General features: G+C 35.5%; 1 protein-coding gene and 1 non-coding gene across 8 annotated transcripts in view; both read left to right on the top strand.

Moving 5' to 3' along the window:
- Positions 1-26,856, top strand: part of LOC138715358 (uncharacterized protein CG3556-like) — a 99,168-nt gene that overhangs the window by 60,286 nt on the left and 12,026 nt on the right. For all 7 annotated transcript variants that reach the window (XM_069848184.1, XM_069848185.1, XM_069848190.1 and 4 more), the window contains one exon: positions 6,549-6,682. The gene's annotated coding sequence lies outside the window, so the exon portion shown is untranslated. The remainder of the gene's footprint in view (positions 1-6,548; positions 6,683-26,856) is intronic.
- Positions 13,463-13,534, top strand: TRNAD-GUC (transfer RNA aspartic acid (anticodon GUC)). Its single transcript has one exon. It is a non-coding gene; the product is annotated as a tRNA-Asp (tRNA).

Raw genomic sequence — 26,856 nt, 5'->3', positions numbered from 1 at the left:
GGTGTTCCATGATAAATTGAAAATGGATAAAAGTACAGACTTGGCTTTTTCCCCCAGATGTTTCAAAAATTCGGAATGAATGTTATCGGGGCCAGGAGATTTCTAGGTTTTAAAATTTTGTAAAGCTAGAGTTAATTCTTTGGAAGTAAAATTTTGATGAAATATTTCAGGTTTTGTACTAGTAATATTGTTTTTATTATTTTTATGTAATTCTCTTTTGATAAATTTGTCAGTTTTTTTGGTATTGGGATGTAATCTGTGAGAGTTTGAGTAGTGTTTATTAAATGCGTTTGCTATATCTCTAATATCTGTTAGTGTTTTGTTATTATGAATAATAGGTTGGCTAGTATTTTCCTGTGTATTGGAAATATTCTTCAGAAAGTTATATGTTTTAGTGCTATCGGTTCTGTAATTAATATTTTCAATAAATTTATTGAAACATTTCTTTTTTGCTGTTATGATTGCTTTTTTAAGAATGGCAGTCTTCTTCCTCCAATCTTGAGTATATTCTGGTGTTTTGCTTTGTTCTGCTTTGGTTCTTGCTTTATCTCTATCTTGTTTCAATAAATTCAGGTTTTCTGTCCAGAATGGGGTGTATTTTTTTGGTTTGCCTCGTGGAATGTGCTTTTTTGCAATTTTAAGAAGAGATTCACAGAAATATTTGTTCAATCTATCTGAGTTTGTATTTTCCATTAGTGGTGTGTTGACCTTGAGATGTTCATCGAGTTCTGTTGTAAATAGTTTCCAATTCGCTTTCTTAAAATTCCGTGTTGTTTTGTTATTGTAGGGTTCTTTTTTTTGGTTTTGGTGGAGATGGATAGAAGCAATGATGACTCTATGGCCAGATCCAGGGTCTTCAATTATTTTTTTCTTGGTTTCGTGATGGATATCTGATGTTACTAGTAATAAGTCTGGATTTGTACCAGAACCAGAATAATGAATGAAAGTAGGGGGATCTTCTTTTCTGTAGACAAGTTCTGCGGTTGTAGTATTTAGGAGGTCCATGATCATATTTCCAGGTTGGTTTACATTATCGTAGCCCCAAAGTTAGGAGTGGGCGTTAAAGTCACCAATTATGATAGTTTTAGGTTGTATATCAAACAAAGTTATATCAAGGGGATTATTAGGTGGGTTATAGGCACTGTAGATTTTGAAATGTTGTTGATTTTTCCATACTTCAATTTTTATTAGTTCTAATTTGTCTTGATTATCCATTTCTTTTATGATTTGAAAATTTGTAATTAATTTCTTTGATGTACCTGCGAGAATTCCACTGCTGATCTGTCTATCTTTGGATAACAGTTTCATATTAAAACCTTTAAAATTAAAATATTTTAATTGGTCAGCATTAAGGTTTGCTTCTCGAATAAGGAAGATATCTATATTATTATCTGAGAGTATATTGGCTAGTTCAGTCTTCTTGGCTGATGTTATACCGCCAGCATTCCATTGTAAGATGTAAAGATGAGATGTGGTAGGCTAAATAAGCAAGACATCATTATTGTTAATACTATATTATTATTATTATTATTATTATTATTATTATTATTATTATTATTATTATTATTATTATTATTATTATTATTATATATACTCTTTTAGACCGAAAAAGGAATGAAGAAATTTTAGAACAATTAGAAGTAGAGTCAGTAGAAGAAAAAATCACCAGATACAAATTCAATTGGCTAGATCATGTAAGAAGAATGGAAAATTCAAGAATCCCAAAAATTATGATGCAATATAAACCTAGAGGACATCGTCGACCAGGAAGACCATTAAGAAGACTGCTAGATGGGGCCGAAACAGGTCTACAGAGGCCTAATTCGTGAAGGATGATGATGATGATGATGATTATTATTATTATTATTATTATTATTATTATTATTATTAATATTATTAATATTATTATTATTATTATAGTACATGGTATTGTGTGATTTTATCCTCTTTTGGTGATATCTAGTATTAGTTGGCAACACTGAAGAGACGGCCAAATTAGTCTTTTAGGATTACTCATACGTGACCCTCACTATAGCCACTGTGGACTGGTACTCCGCAAGCAAATAAAAGGACCGTTTAAATTTATTTACAGTCATAAAGAAGTTATGGATAATCATTTTTGTGGAAAATATATACCGTATCTTTAAAAAAATGATGTGCGAAATCAACTTAGAGTCTATGTGGACGATAAGAGATGAGACGCTTTGTATGTTATTGCTCGCATCCATGTAGCCAAAACATTTTTACATGCATCTCGAGTTTCGTCTTTGTCTCAGCAACACATGGGAGTCATAATATAAATATGTATATAATGTATTGTATTGTATTAGATTAGATTAGATTAGATTAGATTAGATTAGATTATCCAATAGAATTACAAGCATACCTACTAACATACTCATTAGCTAGGACTAATTGTAACAATAGTAACTGCTGCAGTTTTAACTGACATTACAGATCGCTGCGGACTCTTTACTTTATTTAGCTAGCTAGTAGACAACGTGAATACAAATTAAAATTATAAAACAAAAATGTTTCTAGCCACTACCGTAAGACCCAGGCTCGTGTACGGTGTGGTTTTAGCCAATAATATAACATAAAATTTACAAAGACAGTTTACTGAATACAGTTGGCCTAATTAACTTAATTCAAACCAATAAATAACAAACAAGAGCAAAAAAAAAAAAGACGACGAAAGAGAAAAAGAGAGAAAAAAACACATTTAATATAAATTAATAATTAGACAGAAGCCAATGATATTCAATAAAAACATGAATATAGTCGACAGAAATACAAAGGTAAAAAAATACACACATTTGTTAATATTATATATCATGAGTAATTTTATAAATTTCTTTTTTAAAAGGTTCAATTTTAAAATATTTCAAATTTGGAAAATGATATGTAATTTTATTATAAAGTCTTGGGTCGAAACTAGCACCATGTTTAAGTGCTGCACTTGTATGACATTTAGGCTCATTTAATAGGAAAGTAGACTTTTGTATTCGAGTATGATATTCATGTTTATTAGATTTATGTTTATTTGATTTCTGTGGTAGTAAGTTAGTAAACTATATTTATAAATTTCTTCAATAGTTCATTGTTCAACTGTTAATAACTAATAACAAATGCGAGTTCAGAGCTTAAAATTTGTGGCAATAACGAGAAGTCTTTTGTTGAAAGCTATGAAAATTGGGAAGGAACTGGGATGACAGGCACGCGGGAAAACCATATGAATAGTTCTCAGTGGAGTGACAGTCTGTACGCAACCACTGGAAGGTTAAAAAAAAAAAAAAAACATGTTGAAGACCGTAAATAGAAAGTGAGAAAAGTAAAGTTAGCAATTCGGAAGCATAATTTCAACTTTGGTCCCTTTAGGTCACATTGTTGTGGGCCCTGCTGTACTTATGAATTGTATTTTATTTTAAGGGTTACAAGATGGATGACACACATTTATGTCATTCAGCTGGTTTGCCTCAACTGCTTGTTAAATTTGTCGTTGTTCATAGAACTAGTTAATTTTTTTAAGTGAAAATGTAAGCTTCTTTACAGAAAGGAAGATCATTAATTCAACAAGAAATTTCCCAGCTTTTAATATTGCAGTAAACATAATGCAAAAATAAAGACAATACAGCTCGAAGTGATCATATTATTATATTGTTATTTCAATTAGAACAGGAATATGATAATTATGTCTGCGACCTTGAAGCCCATCTGCGATTACATTGACAGTCCTCTATCCCTTCTGTTTCAATGCTATTAGCGCTTATAGAACAATGAAATGTAGTGTTCAAAAACATAATTTAGCGAAATTTGGAGAAAACAACTTTGCTTATGTATACAGATGATATGGATCTTGTACTGCCACATAAACAAGATCTTTAAAGAGCCTTGAATGCTTTGACAGAATGGGCAGACAAAAATCATTTATGCATTAATGAAAGAAAGACAGTCCAGATGGTCTTTAGAAAAGGAGGCCGACTTGCAAAAGAGGACTCAATAATGTGCTAGTATCAACCACTTGAGATTGTCAACTCCTTCAAGTACATAGGAATCACCCTACAACCAACAACGTCATACTGCATTCTTATACAGGATAGAACTGCAGTAGCAACAAAAGCAATGTTTGAAATAAAGACCATCACATGCCCACATTGGACACCACCACTGCAAAATTATCCCTATACTGATAATCAGTTACAGACTAGAATTAATTGGTACAGTATAAACTAATTCTCAAAGACCTAGAGGAAGTGAAAGCATGTTTCAAGAACCGTGCCCTTGGTATCTCGAAATATAGGCTACACTTTCCTGGCTGATTTACGAACTGGCAAAGGAAACTTTTCTACTTGAATACCTCAGGATGCGACTCTCACTGCCTGCTACCGCCAATTCATCAGACCATCTACTAGAAAGTCACCTAAAAAGAGAAGAGATATGGCCAGACTTCTACTGCACAGGTGATATGATGGATAGAGAATGGACACAACCAAATTAAGATCTACGACACATGCTTACAAGCTTGGCAGTTCATGGTGATCATCACAAAATATACAAGACAACCTGTTATTATACACCTGGTGTGTGTGTGTGTGTGTGTGTGTGTGTGTGCGTGCGTGCGTGCGTGCGTGCGTGTTTTGTGTGTGTTTTTTTTCCTTTATGTGAATCACCTTGCGACAGATAACACATAACAAAATGCAGAAATTGGTCTGTTTCTATAAAAGATTATACCAAAGTTAAACACTCAACAATATGCATGTTAGTGCGTTCTTCCTCTTATCAAAAACATAACTTAAAAAATATATAGACTTTCTACTACAAAATACAGAGTCTTTCATAAGTAACGAGTCTATTGAAAAATTAACTGTTTTGGATAATTTTTTGAAATGATGTTCATCCTGACGAGAAAGAACCCTTCCCATGCCGTACAGTCGATTTGAAAACAAACACCCCTCCCCCTGCCACCAGAGGAAGCTACTTATCCTTGTGTAAAGTGCATTTGATGCCAACTTAAAATGACCTGGAGCATGGCCTTCTATATGCCCAGGATAATGGCACACAGCCCTGCCTATATACATTGTTGTGATAGACTGGAATGATAGAACGCCACTCAGCCACTTAATGTTATTGCAGATGAGAAAAATTGCTGCCTGGTTTGTACTTGGAAACATTATCGCTCAAATTAAGCGTTTACTCTGTAGATGAAGTGTTTCCAGGCAGGTGGATCAGCCAAACAAGCTCAATCTGTTGGCCTCCACGATCACCTGATTTAACTGCCTTGGACTTTTTTTTTCTGAGGATTCCTCAAGGATCTATCTATGCGACTAAGCCACGCACCATTCCTGAATTAGTGGAACGAATTGAACACACGATACAAATGATTACGCATGACATGCTCACCAGAGTCCATGAAGAGTTGATATGTCGCTTACATTTGTGCATTCAGCGAACGGAAGGTAGTTTGAAAATTGTACACCATAATTTGTGAACAATTGAAACTGGTTTTACATTTATTTGTTTTAATCAAGGTTTAAAACACTAACCATTCTTTCATTTAGTAGCTCTTGCAGCAAGGGGAGGGTGTGTTTGTTTCCACATCGACTGTATGGCATGGGGAAGGGTTTTTTCTCGTGAGGATGAATATCATTTAAAAAAAATTATCCAAAATAATTAATTTTTCAATAGACTCGTTACTTATGAAAGACCCTGTACACTATTAAGTACATAAATAAGATACTGTCATTTCCCATAACTGGAACACAACTATGGTCCATTCAGATTTTGTATTTCATAACATAGTACCTCATTTATCTATATATTTTTCTATACTGTAGTTTGAAGTCAAATCACTGCAGCTATCTACTTCTACAATGTTCTTTGAATAGTTGTATCATGGACCATAGTTGTGTTCCAGGATCATAGTTATGGGAAATGACGGTGCTTAATTTTCCTGCTTTTACTCCTGTCCTACAATTTTTAATTCCATTTTTATGAAATAATTTTTTTTTTTCATTAAGAATATGGTATTGGTAATACTGAATCTTATGTTTGAATCTCTTTCCTCTTATTTGCACAGAGCAATCAGTATAGTGCTGTAGTGCAATGAAACGTCAAAACATTTGATTAGGTTTTTTTTTCAGTAGTAGCGGTAGCAATAACACTTAAAAAAGTAAAATAGATGATAGAGTGGTTGATGTTTCGGAAAGTGAAAAGTTAGAGGGTGTAAGTGCATGTGTAGATGCATTTTCAGATGTTTCAATTTGTCAATGTGGTCAGATATTCAAAGCTAGTTGATGTTGCAAATATTCTATTTCTCTTCTCTCAACATTTGTGAGTTTTTGAATAACTCTACACATAATTCTTCAATAGCATGTTGCTGTGCAATTTCTCTTTATTTATAGCTGCTTATTGTTACTTTACTTAACATAGCCTATTTCATATTAAAATTATGAAATTTGGGTCATTAGCGAAAGAACTGTTTGTTGGAAAATTAGAACACCACCACTGATTACACATAAAAATAGCTTTCTGTACAATTCTTTTTGCAGTTTTGAGGCAACAGAGTGGCCCAATGGACATTATGTAGGTACACACCATAGCAGGCTACAAGGAGGAGCCATCCTGTTATTATTGGCTGCTGAACCAGCCAGTCCTCCTGGAAATAATTTTGTCACACCAGTCGGTAAGTTGAATTACTGTTAAACTGATGCTCAGATATAGCTAGCGCAAGGAACGATTACCGAAAAGCAATGGTGGCATTGCTGTCTGTTTTGACGTGTGTATTTAAGCACCCCAAGGGGGCGAGAGGTGCCAGCCGATGGAAGTACTGTCTCTTGATGAACAGATGAGGACATCGCTGTGGAAATAAGGAACATGGCAAGAGAAAAATTCGAAGCTAATTAAACCAGCAACATATGTTTACTTACTTACTTACTTACTGGCTTGTAAGGAACCCGGAGGTTCATTGCTGCCCTCACATAAGCCCGCCATTGGTCCCTATCCTGAGCAAGATTAATCCATTCTCTACCATCATATCCCACCTCCCTCAAATCCATTTTAATATTATCTTCCCATCTATGTCTCGGCCTCCCTAAAGATCTTTTTCCCTCCGGCCTCCCAACTAACAATCTATATGCATTTCTGGATTCGCCCATACGTGCTACATGCCCTGCCCATCTCAAACGTCTGGATTTAATGTTCCTTATTATGTCAGGTGAAGAATACAATGCATGCAGTTCTGTGTTGTGTAACTTTCTCCATTCTCCTGTAACTTCAATCCTCTTAGCCCCAAATATTTTCCTAATCACCTTATTTTCAAACACCCTTAACCTATGTTCCTCTCGAAGTGAGAGTCCAAGTTTTACAACCATAAAGAACAACCGGTAATATAACTGTTTTATAAATTCTAACTTTCAGATTTTTTGACAACGGACTGGATGTTAAAAGCTTCTCAAGCGAATAATAACAGACATTTCCCATATTTATTCTGTGTTTAATTTCCCCCCCGGGTATCATTTATATTTGTTAATGTTGCTCCAAGATATTTGAACTTCTCCACCTCTTCGAAAGATAAATTTCCAATTTTTATATTTCCATTTCGTACAATAATCTCGTCATGAGACATAATCATATACTTTGTCTTTTCGGGATTTACTTCCAAACCTCTTTACTTGCTTCCAGTAAAATTCCCGTGTTTTCCCTAATCGTTTGTGAATTTTCTCCTAATATATTCACGTCATCCGCATAGACAAGCAGCTGATGTAACCCTTTCAATTCCAAACCCTCTCTGTTATCCTGGACTTTCCTAATGGGATATTCTAGAGCAAAGTTAAAAAGTAAAGGTGATAGTGCATCCCCTTGCTTTAGCCCACAGTGAATTGGAAAAGCATTTGACAGAAACTAACCTATACGAACTCTGCTGTACGTTTCACTGAGACACATTTTAATTAATCAAACTAGTTTCTTGGCAACAACATATGTTTACAAATGAAATAATAATACCGTGCGATATAAGACACGTATTCACATGCAGTGGACCAAACTAAAGTCGTAATGTAACCATCACAATACAAGACTGATTCTATCGATGTCATTTCTCTTTCGACTGTACTCTTGGATATCATTCACGCTATCTTGTGACCTTTCCTGTCTCCTACTTTTCCTTACTGCATTGTTTGATTCACATCCTTCCATCGGTATTCCCTGCTTGTGAAATCTATAATACATATAACTATCGTGCACATATTTAGGAATGGTAGCAGGAAGACCATATCGATTTCAGTTTTTAGGGTTTTTAGGTTATGGTTTTGAACATTTGAGAGAAAACGAACCTGTTTCATTCATTATACATGCTCTGAAACCTGGCATGAATAAACTCTGTTCTTATAACTCCATTCACATCTTTTTGGCATATTCATTCATTCATACATAATGTTCTGTCCAAGGGCAAATCTTTCACTGCAAACCCACCATTCTCCAGTCCTTCCTATTTTATGCCTTCCTCTTTGTCTCTTCATATGATCCATATATATTAATGTCGTCTGTCATCTGATATCTTCTTCTGCTCCGAACTCCTCCCATTTACCATTCCTTCCAGTACATCCTTCAGTAGGAAGTTTCTTCTCAGCCAGTGACCCAGCCAATTTCTTTTACTCTTTCTGATCAGTTTCAGAATCATTCTTTCTTCATCCACTCTTTCCAACACAGCTTCGTTTCTTACTCTGTCTGTCCATTTCACATGCTCCATCCTTCTCCATATCCACATTTCAAATGCTTCTATTCACTTCTCTTCACTTCATCGTAATGGCCATGTTTCTGCCCCCATACATGTTTCTACTGCACTCCACACAAAACACTTCACTTCCAGAGATCCACAGAAGATGCTCTTTTTCTATTAAAAGCTTCCTGTGCCATTGTTATTCTCCTTTTGACTTTTAGCACATTTTACTTCTAAATATTTCTTCGCAATTAGGTCGTTACAACAGTTTCTCAACAGCAGTATCTTAAAGACATTATATTTTGTCTAATTTCATTCCATTATGTCCTATGTAATAATATTTTTTGGGGAAATTCAGCAGATAGTAAAAATACAGTCTTTTCTTATTATCAAAAAGAGCAATTAGAATAGGTAATAATTGGAACAAAGGCTAGAGAATCATATAGACCTTTTTTTTTTTAAATTAGAGATTCTGACCTTAACAGTTGAAGCATTCAGAGCTAAAGTGAATCAAGTCACAAATTTTCATAAATTGGGTTTAATTCATTTTCTGATTATCTGAAGTTGGATGTTTTCCGAGCAGTAATGGATCAAGTCTTAATTCCAAGCATTCACCGGTAGGTGACACCAGTCACTTTTGGCTCAGATTATTTGTTCACGATGTTCTGAGCCATAGTGGATCAAGTCAACAAAGCATTGCATCAATTAACATCACAATTGTTTATGTTTTATAAATCTAGAATTTGAGAATGAAGCAATAAAATTATTGCTAGTCAAATTAGATAATCCACTAAAGCAAGTTAACTTTAAGTCCTATTATCTCAAAACTACGTCCCATGGACTTGATTCACTTTAGCCCTGAACGCCTTATATATACTTCTTAATAAATTTCCTCTTATGTAATAAATATCATATTTATAATGCTATGAAATGGAAGTACTGGTATGTTACATGGCAGTAAAAATTTTCAATAGTCTTCCTGAAGACATTAAGAATCATAACCAGAACCCTGCATTATTTAAGGTAAAACTAAAAAATTACTTAATATCTCACACTTTCTATTCTGTAGATGAATTCTCGACATTTCACAGTACTGTGTAAATATTTAATATTATTAAATGGTAAACATATTGCATTGTATAATATGTTATTGTTATTAAGGTTTTAATTTTGTATATATTTCATATTAGCATCCATCCAGAAACCTAGTAACCTTACAGCCACTTTAGATTCAATGTCACTCCTAATGCTAAAACCTATAAAACCTATATTTCCAGAGAACCTCTCCTGGCACCACATTATCATAATCACCCTATCACATCATCGGGGTAATGTAACTCCGCCTTCCAGGCGCCCCAACCTCAGAAGTGGGTTACAACTAAGCCACGGCCAGGAGTGAAGACCAGAAATGTCGAAAAGACAACCTGGTGGCATTGGATAAAAAAAAAATATATATATATATTTCCATAGAAGTGTGCTACTCATATCAAAATCACCATTAACAACTTTCAAAATGGTAGCGTCGTCTGCTAAGATAAACATTTTCCATGGAATGTAGCTGGTAAATCATTGACATCAACAATAAAAAGAAAGAGACACAAAATTGAGCCTTGAATAACTTGAACATTAAGAGTAGGCCTATACTGGGAAGGTATTTTCCATTCAAATTCGACAACTTACTACCTATTCGTAAGATAACAAATATTCTATTAAGGAAATCTCGTTTCCTTTATACCATAAAATTTAAATTTCTTCAGCAATATATCATGAAGCAAGCAATCAAATGCCTTACACAAATCTCATAAACAAGTCAGCGAATTCTGTTTTAATTCAAGGATACCAGTATTGAAAACCTATAAAATTACCATTAAGTCAATTGATTTACCATGTCTAAATCTGCCTAAAACCAAAGTATTGCTCATGAAGCAAATTATTTTCTTCAAAATATGTAAGAAGTCTCTATTCATGACATCCTCTAATACTTTAGATAATTGTTCAAATTATACTTAAGTCAGAGCGGATAGAAGAGAAAGTGACGTTATTTCCTCTAGTTCAGTGGTTCATCGCCGAGTGGCGCTAGCCCTGTTTTCCGTGCCCAGTTTCAGAATCGCTATTCAAGTGAATGCAAAAGGTTTTTAAAAATAACCCATGAGATAAGAATGTATTGTAGAGTACTTAGTTACAATATTTTACTCCTTTAGAAATGTAATATTACTACATTAACAAATTGTGAGTTATATAACACAACCCTGAATAGTAAATATAATAATTAACCGAAAAATGGAACATTGTGCCGGCTTCAGCCAGAAATATGCAAAAAAAGCACAGCATCGCAAAACTGAACATTTTTATGGCATTATAAAATACGCATTGACATGAAATCATAGTTTTTATACACAAGAAAGAATGTAATATAATAAAGGAGACACTTTATTTTCACCAATAGTTTTTATCTACTATTTAGTCATTAGTTGCAGTTGTATCTGGTTTATACGTAATTCAGGGGAACAAAAAATATTATGTGCAATAAGACTCATGAATTAAGCTTCGATATTATAGTCTATGCTAATGTAAGTTTTCATCTTTTGAAATACCTAAGTTATTTTGTGTTTTGTAAAATTAAAACAGTTTGGTAGCACTGTATTAAGTAGTTGTATGCTACTTATTGGAGAATATTAAATTAATGACTTTTCCATGAGATCTGTTACTTTCTCATATGCTCGATTAGAAATCTCTTATGATGTGGAAACGTAATAAACAAATGTAATAAAATTGTAAACCAGATTAAGCTCTAGCCTAGATGCAAAGTAGAATTATACTGTACTTTTGTTACCGAAATAACTTTTACGTTAATTACGACTAAAGTGCTATTATTAAAAATAAAATAATTAATAATTAAACATGCATATTTAATGAAGTAGAAGCTAGGTGCTTGGATTCAATTAGGAGTTCACAATTAGCACTTTAATATAACACATTTTTTAACCGGCACATAGATTGAAAAATGTTCAGATGTAGAAAGTCTATGGTAATCATCATAAGATAATCATTTTCTAATTCCAAAATGTCGCTCTAGAGGATCCTGGTTAAATTTTTTCTGTCAGAATATATTTAAATCTGCTATCCCACAAGAATTAATATATTTCGCTAGTGCTCTGAATTGTCACTCTAAATAATTCAAGGGTTCTTTCTTAGGCAAACGTGTTTGTTGTATTGTCAATTACGTGTAATATATTTTATAAAATCGTGTAATGCTAGAATCCTTTGTACAGGGCAGATGATGGTGTCTGAGTTCAGCGTATCTGCAAGGTCATTCATTCACCTTTGAATTCTTTTGTATTTTCACTTTTCTCGAACCCATTACAGTTTATGACTCTAAAAATGTATCGATTTTGAAAAACTCACACTAAACAACTGAAATGCTGGTCTGGAGTTCATTCACTGGAAGGAATTACAGTCAATGTAACTAGACATAATTTTGGGCATTCAGGTGTGGAGTAATGGCACATAAATGCATACAATCGCATGATTAGCTTTGATGTTCTTCTGATTTTCGGGTGTCACATCCAATTATTTTTTACTCGGATATTTAACGATGCTGTATCAACTACTGGGTTATTTAGCGTCAGTTGAATTGGTCATAGCCAGATAGTATTTGGTAAGGGTACATGTTATGAGAAAGGATTGTTGTCCTCTTCGTTGGATATTTTCTCTTCTTTTCTTTTTTTTTAAGATATCGAGGCAAGTTTAGGAAAATATGTGTTATGGCATACGGTTTTGGTCGCCAGTTCTTGCGTGGAAGTCCCACCTCTTTATCAGCAATAATAAATTTATCGGCTCTTACAATCAAAAGTTGCCTTCGGTAGTGCAGTTGGTATAGCACTGGCCTTCTATGCTCGAGGTTGCGAGTTCGATCCCGGCCGAGATCGATGGCATTTAAGTGTGTTTAAATGCGACAGGCTCATGTCAGTAGATTTACTGGCATGTAAAAAAACTCCTGTGGGACAAAATTCCAACACACCGGCGAAGCTGATATAACCTCTGTAGTTGCGAGCGTCGTTAAATAAATCATAATTTAAAAAAAATCACAATCAAAACCGCAGAAAAATGGATATCACAGATATAAGAATGAGCATACAGTTTTCTGTGTTCGTGGAATTGCTCTACACCATTTCTGAAAAGTAGTCTAGTCTTTGGGTGGATAAAAGAAACGTCTCTTCCTTACAGATTATACAGTATAATTGGATTTACATCAAAACAAAACAATTAGGCTTACATAAACGGCACAATAAAAATCACCGGAACACCACAAGAAATATCTTCTTAATTCCATAGCAGAACGATCGCCATGCCAATGTTTCGCTCAGTTGCCGTGGCAATACTAGGGGGTTTAAAAGTCCCATTAGACCCTTGCCGAGTTACCACACTTTCTATTCTAAACGCTCTGCTTAAGTAAATAAGGATATTATAATGTATCGGGTACCCGTATACTCAGTAGTAATATGATGACTTCAAAACTGATAAAATTCAATTCTGTTACAATGACTTAAATTGTGGTTTTCTGTTAACGAACAGTGACGTGTATTATGCAAATCAAGATTTCAGGTATAACTCCCTGTAAAGTTGATTTGAATAATTTCAAGGGACAGAGTTAGTGTGCACTCGAAGTTGGTTGCTTGACGGTTGTCAGCCCACTTTGAGGTCTGTGGATATAGAGGGAAGGATTGGTTCGGTGTCGGTTAGAGTTCCCGAGTAGCTCAGTGGTAGAGCGTTGGTACGTCAAACCAAAGGTCCCGGGTTCGATACCCGGCTCCGGAACAATTTTTCCCTCGAAATTATTCAAATCAACTTTACAGGGAGTTATACCTGAAATCTTGATTTGCAAACTTCTTTTTGTTCCTCATTCAAATTTATTCCCAATACTTTTTGATTACAGCGATATTTTACTACTTAATTAACTTATTATTCCCAGAACATAAATTTTACCAGCAATCGAAAAATATTGGGGAAAAAATTTGACCAAGGAACAAAAAAAAGTTTCCTTCTCAGGCAGGATTCGAACCACGAAAGTCTTAGTTACCAGTCTATCGTGCTCTGGAGCGAACAAGACTCTGAAATCAGCTAAAAGGGTCGGTCCGGTTTTTCAACCACTACTGTACACTTCCTTCCTGGGATGTGCAAGCGTGAGTGACGTCGCGCTGTGGGTAGAAGCAGTATTACAGTATATGCTCGCGCATGCACAATCTCTGTTTTACAGACGTAGCTAACGGCCGCTATGCTTTCAGATTCCAGGCGACTAGTAGTAGACCAATTTAGCGACAAAGTCGTTGGCCAGGGTGCGCCATATGAGGCTGATCTACGCTACACCATTGTTGGGGTGAAATTGTCCCCAAGCGTGTGCTGGAGGGTTTCCTAAAACATGATGATATGCATACAGATCATTAATTCATTTCTCGTTGTTTGGGATTGCCAAGCAAGTTTATGTAAAATATTTGAGCGTAGGCTATATGTAATGAAATGGTAGAGAATGTTTATACTTGAAGATATTATTTTGCATATAAATTCCTACTATTGTAATATTTATAAATCTAGGGAGTTGGCTCAAACAGTAACGTTTGAGACTCGTATTCGGGAGATCCGGGTTTAAAGCCCGTGGCCGGCCAATCTGCCTGGGATTTTTCATGATTTCCCTTAGTCAAGAAGGAAAATACCTGATTGGAAATTTACATAATATTACGGCCTCAAGCACCAAAAGGCTCTAATAAACATTAGCCCTGGAATGCTATCGTATGTAATTTTAACGTATAATGGGTAAACAATATTCATTCTCATTTCTGTGGCAATGGGAAAGAGAATGGTCTGCACAAGAGGGAAACAAATTACGAAGAATAAAGAATACTGTTCGAGTTTGGGATTCGTCCACAAGAGCGTCACGATAAGAAGAGGTTTTACTCACCCGGTTGAGGATTGGCCACTGTCATCCTCCTACGTGGCGAACCTGAGCCGGAGTGTGATATAAGCCATGTTTCACTTACGGTGGAACATAGTTTATTGCATTGTAGAAAATATGACCGTGTCTGTCGTCAATATGGAATTCGGCCGACTCTTCGTGACGCTCTTGGAAATGATTTTAATTATTGTACAAATGCAACTCTGAGATTTTTATCGAATACAGGACTTGACAGGGTGATTTAGGTTTTTATTGACCCGTTTTACTTATCCTCCGGACCCTTTACATCCGGAGGTTACATTTGTTGTTTAGTGTGTGTTTTTAACAAACTTGACATTCGGACATTTTACATCAGAGTAGGCTATTTTAGAAATGCACCAGATAAGTTATTTCTAGTGGCATATGTTTCATTATTTCATTGTTTCTTTTTAAATACTAGCTAGGGTCTGAAACTGCTCACTTTTATGATTTTTATGCATCGCCTTGTTGAAATCGCATTTGTTTACCTCGTTTTAACCGTGACAACGCTTTTTAGTTCTTTTAAGCATTCTGATTTGTGTTCCTGTTTTGTGAAGGGTTTTATATAAGGATGCAAATAGCCATAGTAGCTGACGCGCCCTTTTTAAACCCCAATAACTAACTCCTCATTTCTTTTCCCGTCAAGCGAGCCCCTTCTTCTTCTAGCTGTGCCTCCAATTTTCAATTGTTGACTTGCAATCGTGACAGAAGGTTGCAACTTACACGCATAGTTAAGTTATTACAGAAATATTTGGAAGTGTACGACAGATTTACGTATCAATAGTATTAATATAAAAATTTCTGTCAGTGTAGTTTATCTATTTCCTCATTAGTGTGTTTTATCTAACAAAGTAACGTGATGATTCTGACACTATTATGCAGATTATAGATGGAACGTCAGATGAAAGTGTTGAAGACAATATAGAGTTTGATGATGAAGTTTTTGACAATGACAAGGATCCAGAATATATATCGGTATGAAGATGCAGCTCAAGGAGAAAAAATTAATGGAAGATACAGAAGGAGAGATTGAGCGTAATTATAGGAAACAAAAGAATGGGGAAAAAAGGAAAAGGAGCAAGGAAAGGGGAAACTCATAACTTATTTAGCTACAGAAGAAAAGAAAAGAAAAGAAAATGTGCGAAATTAAACCAAAACACCTCCAGTTGAAGCTGAAGAAAATATCTATGCTGAAAATCTACATATAAAACTCCAATCGAAATTTGAAGCCAATTTCCCAGACTTTTCTTATGGAAGAAAGTTTTTTTTTTTTTTTCCTGCCTGCTCTGCTCTCGCGTATCTTTATCATCAAATCAAATGTAGGTAGTTGATTAGTTAGACCTAGTAGCTCGATAACGCTCACCACAATATTATTATGTTGTATCAAACATTTTAGTAGATAGGTAGTGTATTCTAGGCACTGCCGCTACTATGAAGATTCATAACAATTCCTTGATTTTCATGTAAATAAAAATTACTCAAACAAAATACAAACGAAATTTAAATAAAACTAAAGAAAGCAACAAAATTTTATTCTGAAATAGTTTCTTGTAAGTAATTGATTAACTAGCGGACTTACTCGTGTAGTGTGTACGCAAGATTCAAAATGGAGTTTCTTATAGTTACATTTATGTTTCTTGTTCTTTTAAATTTATTTTAATATAAATATAAATTATAAACAAGTAAAACTAAAGGAAAGAAATAAAAATTAGGCTATATTCAGAAATATTTTGTTGTAGTTATATCTATATCATTTTATATTTCATGTAAGTTTATTTTCATTAAAATAAAAATTAGAACCAAAATAGAGGATTAAACAAATAAAATTACAAATAAAGAAATGAAAATGATATTCCGAAACGAATATAAAGCTCGAAAACAGTTTTTCGCCTATTACGGTATCAATAGCATTAGAATACTACTCATTGACGATAGTATTCTAGGGTTAATCAAAATCTAAAACCAGTTTCATGAACACAAGCCATTTATAAACACACGACTATAGAAACAGAAACTCAACAAAATTAACGACGGCCTACTGATATGCCCAAAAATCTTACACACGCGACATGACAACAGATGTTAAAGCGAATATAAATAAACTTAACAAAAGAAAATAATATTTATAGTACAAACATAAAGATTGTATCCTCTAAAAATATTAACGTAGAGTCAACAATTACCATATAAGTATCACTTCCGATCTCTCCTCCCTTCTCACTTCACCATCTGTTCCTTTATTACCACAAAACATGCATTGTAATGGCTGGTTCACAATAAACCGAGAACGGAAACGATAACGAGAACGAAAACGGAAATATTGTTAAAATAAATGTATTTAAATGTGAGCGTTTACAATTAACTATCGTGAATGCTGAACTTTAAATACATTATTTATTTTAATATCATTTTTGTTGTTGTTCTGGTTGTTTCCGTTCCCGGTTTGTTGTGAACCAGCCTTTAGGGAACTAATGCTCACTTGTTATGCCTGTCCCCTCTATTTTAATCTACCGCACACCGCCTGGATCCTGTTACAACAACTGAAATCAATTAACAGTTCAAGCCGATTGTCAGCTTCTCGTGTTTTATTCAGTTTGTGTGTAACGTGCTTCGTGGCTTGTATGCGACTAATGTGTATAATCGCCGCGCTCTCATGGTTAACATGTCAGCATCATACAATAATGTGCGGTGTGCGTTTAAAACATAATTTTGCCGACCGATTGTTGCTATACAGGTTTCACTCTAAGCGTCGCGTTGTCACGTCTACTTCCTCGATAAGAATAAGCACTAGTTTGTTATACGTATTAGGGAGTGAAACCATTCCGGAAGTTAACAAATGTAAATACCTAGGAATAACATTTTGCAGCGATCTCGGCTGGGGGGAACACGTTACTGACACAGCGAGAAAGGCATGGAGGGCGTTACACTTTATGATGAGGGTACTAAGGAAAGGCTCTGATAAATCCAGAGAGATTGTATATAAATCACTAGTTCGTCCAGTAATGGAATATGGTGCTGCATGTTGGGATCCTTACAGATTAGAACATATTAAGACACTGGAAAAGATTCAAAAACGGGCTCTCAAGTCTTGTCGTAATAATTCACCATTAAAATGGGACACACTCACGGACCGGAGAACGCGAATTCGATTATGCGCAATGTTCAAAACATACAGAGGTGAGCCTGCCTAGAGCGAAATAAAAAATAGGTTGCAGCCGCCAAATTACTCTTCAAGGAACAATCACTCATATAAATTGAGGGAAAGAAGACAGAGGACGGACACTGGAAAGTTTTCTTTTCTCAATCGTACTATCAAGGAATGGAATGCTTTACCTGCGGACTTACTAAAGGCTTTACCAACAACCAAAAATGTATTTAAAAATAGGCTTAAGGACTTTACTAATAGACAGTAGTATATTACACACAGTAGTTAAAGGGTGTAATTGATATCTTGTTATTTGAAGTGTTCTATCAGCGAGGAAGTGTGTTGTGTCAGTGAAGTGTGTAGTGTCAGTGAAGTCTATTGTGTAAGTGAAGTGTGTTGGTGTCAGTGAAGTGGCTGTGCAAAGTATTTGGACAGCGAAATGGTTAGAAGTGTTAGTGAAATCAGGTAGAATCAGTGCAGTGAGTGAGTTGACAGCGAAATAAGTGTAGTGCCGAAAGGTACTTGTGCAGGTATGAATCTGTCAGACTTGTGGGTCTTAGTTCGAGCTTAGGGTTAAGATGCAAATTAGATTTACTTTAAATGTTATTTTATGTGACCATGCTTCATTTTAATTTAGGATGCTCCTTGTTATTATTATTTTATTATTATTATTATTATTATTATTATTATTATTATTATTATTATTATTATTAATTATTGTTTTTTATCAGTTGTGTTTATTATTAATTGTCATTACTGAGTGTAATTAGTTAGCACTGCCACTGGGTATATACCCATTTGCAGTGTGAATAAATACATACATACATATTGTTAAATGGCTATTATTATTATTATTATTATTATTATTATTATTATTATTATTATTATTATTATTATCATTATTATTATTATTATTATTATTATTATTATTATTATTATTATTTCATATACGAGTACGTTGACATTCTTAACTCTTAATAATAACTCTTAATAATAATTTTCAATCACATACCTTAATGTTCGTCCTCAGCACAAGACATTGCAACCTCGGTTTTAGTCCACGTGGATTAGACAAGTAGATGTCATTTAATAATGGAAGCAGCTTATTGGTTGCAATATTGAAATTGAGGCGAGTGATTGGAGCGGCGACATAAGGAATTGAAAACAATAATGCAATTAAATTTCAAAGACATGCCGAATGTTATGTACGAGGCCGCTCAAAGACCTGCCGAATGTTAACCATGAGAGCGCGGCGATAAATACAGTCAAGGGGAACTTTAAAAACGATATGCCTAAAGATAAATGCTCACGTAGTTTCCTTCTGGAAAGCTGGATTGAGGGTGAGATGAATTTAGTATCATAGAGTAAAGTTATATTTGTTAAATTTGTTCATAACAAACTTTCGTTATATATTTTTTTAAATTTTCTGACTACCTCGAGGAATTCAATCATTTACGAAGACACGTTGTTACAGATTAGGTCTACTGCATTTTAAAACTTATTGTTCGTTATGCTTTAAATAACAGCATAACTGCACAAACAATTCCTAATGTACCTGCATTTATAAACTATACCTCATAAAAATGTGTTTAAAAAATTCAGCCTTTGCTGAATACGAAGCCAAAAGAAAATGAGGAGAAACTAATGAACAGGAACTTCAGGTAATTTTAGGAGTGAGCCACCGGCGTGGCTCAGTCGGTTAAGGCCCTTGTCTCCGGTCTGACGTTGCGCTAAGGCGCGAGTTCAATCCCCGCTTGGGTTGATTACCTTTTAGGGCTTTTTCCGAGGTTTTCCCCAACAGTAAGATGAATGCCAGGTAATCTATGGTGAATCCTCGGCCTCATCTCTCCAAATACCATCTCGCTATCACCAAACTCATCGACGCTAAATAACCTAGTAGTTGATACAGCGTCGTTAAATATCCAATTAAAAAATATTGGGAGTAAATATCGTTGAATTTATAAGAGATTATTTTTTGTGGAGATGAAATTGAAAATCTATATATTTTATTGCGATATATTTGGAGGAAGAAAGATTGAAGGGTTCAGAACCATACTGGGCCAAGCGCCATTTACTAAAACAGTAGTAAACAAGGGTTAAAGGAAGTTATTACCATAATTCAATGGAAACATATAGCAAGTAATACAGGGACATCATTTTATTTTTACTAACATTTTTAATATTAACCTGTCTATACCTTTAGAGAACCGGAAACACCGCTTGCTCCCCCCTCCAAGACTGGAGTTCGATGATACTGGCGTAAAACACAAATCACTCTACTAGGTATAGGATGGAAGAAAAGTAGTTCATCCATTTACGTAAACTAGGAAATATCGCGATTTTGAGTTTGATAATTTTCATTAGATTTTTCTTTAATCAAGTACAGTACTGTATTAAGAATAAGTGTTTTTACTCACGAAGTGAGTTATCCATGCGAACGTATTCATTATGCAGTGTACATTATACTGTCTACAGCACATTAGCGTACAATATAGAGAAAGAAGTTAAATTGAAAAATAATCATAATATGAATATTTAAACACAATTTTGAAAATGGTGGCCGTTCATTTCGATACAGGCTTCAGTTCTTTTGTGCATATTATCGCACTATAGACTATTGCATCTAATTCCAATTGCCAGTTTCGTCCTTCGTACTAGTAACTCATGTTGAAATAATTCTGTACCTACTCTACGTACTGTAAATTCAATCTTCACTTCTGCCCGACCCGAAAATATAAAATTACTCAGACATGCTATCTACTGTCCGTCCAAGTGGTTATGCCGCAGGATTGTAGAAAGGGAGGAAATCACGTGACAGTTAATTACTTAACGAGGCCCTTTTATTTAATTTAAATTAAACAGCTGTATAATATTACGTAAACTTCCAATTCCTAAGAGAAATTAATGTTTTCAGAAAAGAGCTAAGGCAGCCCAGCTATTACAGAGGGGCGAGCAGAAGCAGGTGGGGGAAATCGGGATGCGACGTAGGCAAACGAAAGATGGAATTATATTTATTATTTGGAATTATTGAAGGGTAATTTTGAAATGGAAATTCCTGTGCGAAAATATGATTCAATATTGAAAGCTCTTTCGTCACTGGAAAACGCGAACATATTTCTGGAACGTACTATACTCAGTAACTCAGTACTGCTTACTATCTGCGGTCTTGGTTCTGTGTGGAGTTGGAACTTCCTTAGTAGAAGGGGTGGGAGTGAAGTACATTCAAAAACTCAGGTACAATAAAAATTGAAGTAAAAGTAAAATGATGTCCCTGTATAAAGTAATACACATTAAAACTAAATGATATGCCTATCTTCATTAAACTGTCGTATTCACTTACTTTAACCCTTGGTTTCTCCGTTTTTAATAAATGGCGCTTGGCCTTCAATTGTTGGAAAATAAGGTAAATTTCGCTTGAAATGAAAGGTGCGACTTAATGGAGGTGAATATGTGATAGTTTATAGTGAAAAAGGAATATAAATCATACGATACGAAGTTGTGTGAAATAAAAATAATTTGTGTTAGGTAATGGAATAAGCACTAAAATAGTAAAACAGAACAAATAATAACAAAATAAGCACAGAGTTTCTGTAATGTGACTTTGATTTTTATATCCACCGTTACAGTAGCTTAACTCATGACAGGCCAGTACTGACGTCAGTAAAAACCATTAGTCTTTTCCAGCACTTGAAAATCCCCGAACTCAATCGCTGCCATCCGAATCTTCTCGCAGACCACCAGGATAGAGGATCTGAGATCTTCTAAGCTAAGCTAACTGAACATAACGTAGAGTATATCTTCGAATGGATCTTTACAATAACGTTACCAAAGAAGGCGGTTAGCAAGAACGGGCATATTCTTATACAATTTTGAGTATATTCAATTCATACCAAAATCATAAACTAACCTGATCTAACTTGTCACTGATTCGTATATGTAAGGCATACCAAAAGCCTAACCTAATCTGTCACAGTTTCGTATATTCAAGGCATACGAAAAGTATGTAACCTAACACAGGAAACAAAATATAACGTAAAAAATTCCGGCATTCACTAGCGTGAAACTTTTTTATATCAAGCTAGTTTATATTGATAAGCCTGGAAAAACAGTTGAAGGTGTATAAGCGGAATACGATGGGAATTATCTATTTTCTAATTTATCCAAAAATGACTTAAGTCTGTGCATATTTCCTATTAAAAATACAAGTTATCGTAACTTTTAGAATATATTTTCATGCTTTTAATTCATGTGTGAATCCGCAGCCTATTCATGAATTGCTTTTAAACAATGAATGTTGTTTGAAAACAGCGTGTACTCCTATTATTTCTGTTGCTATAAGTAAACCTTTTAATCGATGAAGCAAACGCTCTTTGTCATTGAGGTTAACGCGAAGGTAATATGAAAAAGAACCATAAGAAAGAGAGAAAGGTCTTAGCAATTTCTCCACTTTCTCTATCTCTCTCCTTCTTAACTATCCAGAGAAGACGGGAAACTCTGTTGATCACATTGGCATTCTACGTGTTACCGGTATGAAATATCCTTTAACGCCCCCTCTTAACCGTGTCTCTGTATTCAGAGCAGCTGATGTGTATACAGCGGAAGATAGGTAGATCGGTAGGAAACTGGGTCATGAAGAATATCATTTGATATTCATGAAACCTTTTTATAACCGTCTGTGGACGATAAAACGTTCAATTATATAAAAAATTAAATTAGAGCGCGATTGCAAGAAAGACACTGTTGATAAAAGAGCTGTGTTTTACCGATACATTTACCCCCCTTGGAAAAATGGAGACTGGAGCATTTTGTTTATAAAATAGTCTGGATTATTGATGACGCACAAGGAAATCTCAATACAGACTGGTTTTCAAAAATATAAAAGCTTCCCCTGAAGCGATAACTTGTGTGTGTTGCGAGAGTTCATAATAATTTCTATAAATAACAGGTGCTGTTTTTGAAGCCATAAATTATTTAAAATAAAAGCTGAAATAATTTACAGAGTGATCTATTTGGGTATGGATAAATAAAGACACCGCAAAACATCCTACTATTGAATATTATTTGCTGAAACTTTGTGCACACAACACCGGCTCAACATGACTCCCATTGCGCACCCTGCACAACTCATAATGCTGATGCAATTCAGCCCATGTCCGTTGTAACATAAGAGGAGTGATTTGTTCAAAAGCTTGAATAATTTTTACTCTCAGATCAATGTTCCTGGATTTCTGTGAATAAACAATGTCTTTAACAAAACCCCACACGAAGAAGTCAGGAGAGGTAAGATCTGAGGAGTTTTGGGGGCTAAGCCAAGAGATAGCTGCTTCTCGTACTGGGTTTCACTTGCAACCTCCTGCATGTTTCTTTTTTCTTAACACAGAAACATTTTCTACAAATGTTCGATACCACAACATTATGGAATCGTATTGAGGTACATTACGCACACCATACTCATGTCGAAATTCCTTTTGAACTCTTTTAACACTCTCAAATTTAGCACACCAAAGAACATTGTGCCCGCTGTTGATTTGTAGTAGCCATTTTAATCATCCACGATTTTCATTTGTCCTTTCAGATTATGTATGCATTGTTCATATCATATATGGAAACTCTAATCTTTTAATCATAATGTAACAAGCAAGAAGTTTTTTCTGCTATCATAATAGCTTTATAATAATAACATAATATTATAAATACCCCAACGGATCAAACTGTAGTTCTGTCTATCAGATCATATGAACATGATTAGTTTGCTTCAGAGAATCGCTCAAACGAGCCTCATCGTTGTACCGCCATAATTTTACAAAACTAGTTGTGTAGTTATAAGGTCTAATTTTTAGTATCATTTTATTGTTCTGGTTGGTGGATTTGTAAAGTATGTCCCACACAGCCCGTTCGCCAGATTGGATACCAATTTTTTTTTTTCGTATAACGACATGTCTAGTACTTCTTTAATAACTCTCAGTCACTGTAACGGCGCTATATACTGTTCTCTGAAGTGAAGATCGGCCTTTTGAGCAGCTTTCATGAGTAGTCCGGCTAGGCTAGAGCACTTAAATTATGTACGAGTTACTAAATCTTCGGTGTGCAATGAATTCTGAGTACATTCACTTACAATATCAAACCTTCAAGTCAGCCGATGTTCTAGAATCGTAGTTGCAACATACGTGGGTGGACCCAAAAGTAACCGGAACCGAACTGTTGCGCGCGCATGCTTTGTAGTTACGAGCTGTGCTGTTAGGTGATGTTAGTTTGGGGTCTTCCGCGATCGTTAGTGAACTGGCGACAGTCTTAATTAAGTGGTTTGTTTGTGGTGCTGTGTTGTTCGCGTTCCTGTTTCAACCGTTTGGCGATTAGTGAGATGGCCGACCACAAGGAACAAAGATTGTGTGTGAAATTTTGTTTTCTGTTAGGGAAAACTGCAACCGAGACCGTTGGGATGTTTCGGAAAGCCTTTAATGATAATGCTGTGGGGAAATCACAGGTCTACGAGTGATTTTCCCGTTTCAAATCTGGCAACACGTCAACTGAAGACATGCCACGCCCCGGGCGTCCTTCTACAGGAAGAAATGACGAAAACATTGCCAAAATCAAACGTGCAATTGATGAAGATCGTCGAAAGACCATTGACGAAGTTTCTGAGCAAACGAACCTGTCATGGAGTACGGTCCAGCGAATTTTAACCGAAGGTTTGCACATGAGACAGGTGTCTGCAAAATATGTTCCTCTCTTGCTCACAGATGACCAAACAGAAAACTGCGTGAGAGTTTGCCGCGACTTGAAGAGTGAAGTGCAGAACGATTCAAATTCTCTTAAAAGAATTGTGACTGGGGATGAGTCTTGGTGCTATGGGTACGATCCAGAATCAGAGCAAGCTTCGAGCAAATGGAAAACTCCAAATTCACCACGACCCAAGAAAGCACGTCAAGTGCGATCCAATGTGAAAACAATGTTGATTTGTTTTTCTTTTTTTTTTTTTTTTTTTGTGAACGACATTGTCTACAAAGAATTCGTTCCGCCAGGACAAACAGTGAACCAGCATTTCTATTGGATATGTTACGAAGATTACGAGAGAGTGTGCGAAGAAAACTGCCCGAAATGTGGAGAAATGGGAACTGGTTGCTTCACCACGACATTGTTCCAGCCCACACAGCTCAAATTTGAAAGTAGACGGTCCGACAGTTGCTTGTGGCTCATCCACCCTACTCACCCGATCTGGCTCCGTCGGACCTTTTTTTTTTGTTTCTGTGAGGGCGGTGGTACGATCATCCACTCCTCCTCTTTATCTTTCTTATATTGGCTGCTTTCGCCAGGTGGACGGCACATTGAAAGGATTGGGTATGCGCAGTGGAAGACTTTTAGAAATGAATAGTGTGAATTTGTAAAACAAATATAATTAACAATAATAAGTAACAATGTACATAAATGAAAAATGATATAACAATAAACATGAAATAGATGAGTGAAAATAGGACAAACTAATCTGAAATGATATCCCCAGGATATGTAAATCATGTAAGTATCACAAGGCTGAGGCCAACACACTTATAAGTGATTAAACCATCTAATATGGCCGTCTCTCGACCATCAGTGACTAACCTATTAACCATATGTTCATGAACCACTCTCTAAATATATATATATATATATATATATATATATATTAACTATCTGAGTATGAATCTGAACACAACACCCAGCCAGCACATTAACTTAATACATGATCCATTCGATCATAGATACCACTCAGTCTGACTAACCAAACTAAAAATACATGTACACTCAATAAGAAACAAACTCTACCCAGCATAAGGCATTACATGACAGATCACTATACATTACCCATTGCACATATTGGTCACATAAACTGTGCAAATAGCACTAACACAAATCTCTGCACTTTACCAAATGAATACCCAACGGAGAGAGAAAGGGATGGAGACAGATGCACGTAATAAGTAACGGACGATAATTCCAATTTCAAGGATCATTTAAATAGCAACTAAACTCGACGCACATGATAAGAAAATAGTGGCGAAGGAAAGCAACAATCAAAATGGAGCAGAGAAAACACTAAAACCATATGTGAGACCGTAATCGCTGCCTTATCACTCTAACCGTCTCGGAACATGAACTCACATTACGAATCATATCTCCTTACATAATTCCCAATACAATTTACCTCAAACACATATATCTCACAAATATGTTACTCGATGCAAATAATAAAACTTGCCCCCAAGACATATCACTAGCAAGCGATATTTCAAACTACGATCCACTAAAAATCCCAAACACACACGACGCAATTTAACTACTCCACTGATCTATCTCCAGCACGTACAAAGCCCGAGTCACGTTGTCTATATCTGCCGCGTACCAAAATGCTAAATCTTGTTAAATGTTTCTGTCGCGTACGAGAGCTTGAATCTGAGCCAACTGTTTCCGTGTATCTCCCGCGTACGAGGGCCTAAGTCTTGTTAAGTGTATCTGCCGCGTACCGGAACCCAAGTGACGTTCCGTGTATCTCCGTTAAAACAGGTAAGCTCTCTCCCCCTCTATCCTCGTGAGACGTAATGAACCAGCGAATAGGGTTATTCGGAAAGAACAAATGAAGGGATTGATAGCGCTATCTATACTGTGACGTCTGAGAACGCTCTGACGGATGAAGTGACGTACTAGGTAAACGGCCGTGGTAGTAGGCACGGCTCATTTCCACGGATGAAGAAATGTCTGAAAGGAAAGCGATTCAGTGATGTGGATGATGTCAAAGAAAACACGCTAATGGATTTGAACAGTACCCTGCCTCAAGAGTTTCAGCACTGTTTTCAGCAGTGAAAATAGCGTTGGGACAAGTGCATTAATACACACGGACAATACTCTGAAGGGAACTAAAGTACTGTGCATGTAGTTCAATAAAAATGCAAAAAAAAAAAAACATTCCGGTTATTTTTGGGTCCCCCCTTGTAGACACGTAATGATTCTAGGGAATTTCAATTAATGTGCAGGCGGCATAAATTTTACTAC

The sequence above is a fragment of the Periplaneta americana genome, chromosome 15 (assembly GCF_040183065.1).
Source record: "Periplaneta americana isolate PAMFEO1 chromosome 15, P.americana_PAMFEO1_priV1, whole genome shotgun sequence".
NCBI lineage: Eukaryota > Metazoa > Arthropoda > Insecta > Blattodea > Blattidae > Periplaneta > Periplaneta americana.
Note: the sequence above shows the minus strand (reverse complement) of the source record. Positions and strands in the feature narration are given on the sequence as shown.